The following is an 879-nucleotide window of genomic DNA, read 5'->3' as shown; positions in this document are numbered from 1 at the left end:
AGACAAGGACACCCTGGGCGCGACACCCTGGCGGCCGCCATCGCCCGATCGCGCAGCCAATCGCGAGCGCCGGGCCCGCCCCGCAGACCGCGCGTCATGGCCCGTTGCCCCGGCAACCGGCCGGCGAAGCCGCACGGCGCTAGACAGATCAGGAGGGGGGAACGCGCCATCTCGCCATGGGGCCGCCGACCAATGGGCAGTGGCGGTGCCCGCCTCGTATTTTCTCATTGGCCGAGAGGATGCCTCTATGCAAATAAACCGCATCTAAGGAGGTGCGGGCTGGCCTGGGGCTGCTCGACCTGAGGGCTGGGAGCGGGGTGCTGTGCTGCCGGGGGCTCGGGGCTTCCCGGCTGGCGGAGGCTACCCCGAGAGCCTCGCTTTGCGTGGAGATAGGCAGATGCCACACGGCTGGGCTCTTCCGGGGGCATCTCAGAGGGGGCTAAGTCACAGGTGCCGCCCTGCCCTCCCCTCCTGGCTTCACACTACTGTAGCTAGCTGCTTCTTTCCAAGGCTCCCTGGCACCCGAGCTTCCTTGGCAATGTCTTTGAAGTGTTTGATGGGACATATCTGCCCAGTGGAGTGACACAGCACTGTTTTTGGGGTGATGCCATGCGAGCACATCTCACTACAGCCCAGTCACCTCGTGATGTAACATCTCAACATGGTCAGACAAGGTTCTTCGGGCAAATGCAGTATTTTTATTAGACCAACTAAACAGTTGGAAAAATTTTTCCTTGCAAGCTTTCGGGCACAAACAAAGAACAATTTTTCAAACTATTTAGTTGTTTTAATAAAAGATACCACACATACCCAACGAACCTTGTCTTGCCTATGTCCTTAGGCCAACATGGTTATACTTCAGAGACACTTTCGAACCCC

This window comes from Gavialis gangeticus, unplaced genomic scaffold (genome assembly GCF_001723915.1).
Source record: "Gavialis gangeticus isolate Ggan-Ray unplaced genomic scaffold, GavGan_comp1, whole genome shotgun sequence".
Lineage (NCBI taxonomy): Eukaryota > Metazoa > Chordata > Crocodylia > Gavialidae > Gavialis > Gavialis gangeticus.
The sequence above is the reverse complement of the archived record's forward strand: the minus strand, read 5'-3'. Positions refer to the sequence as shown.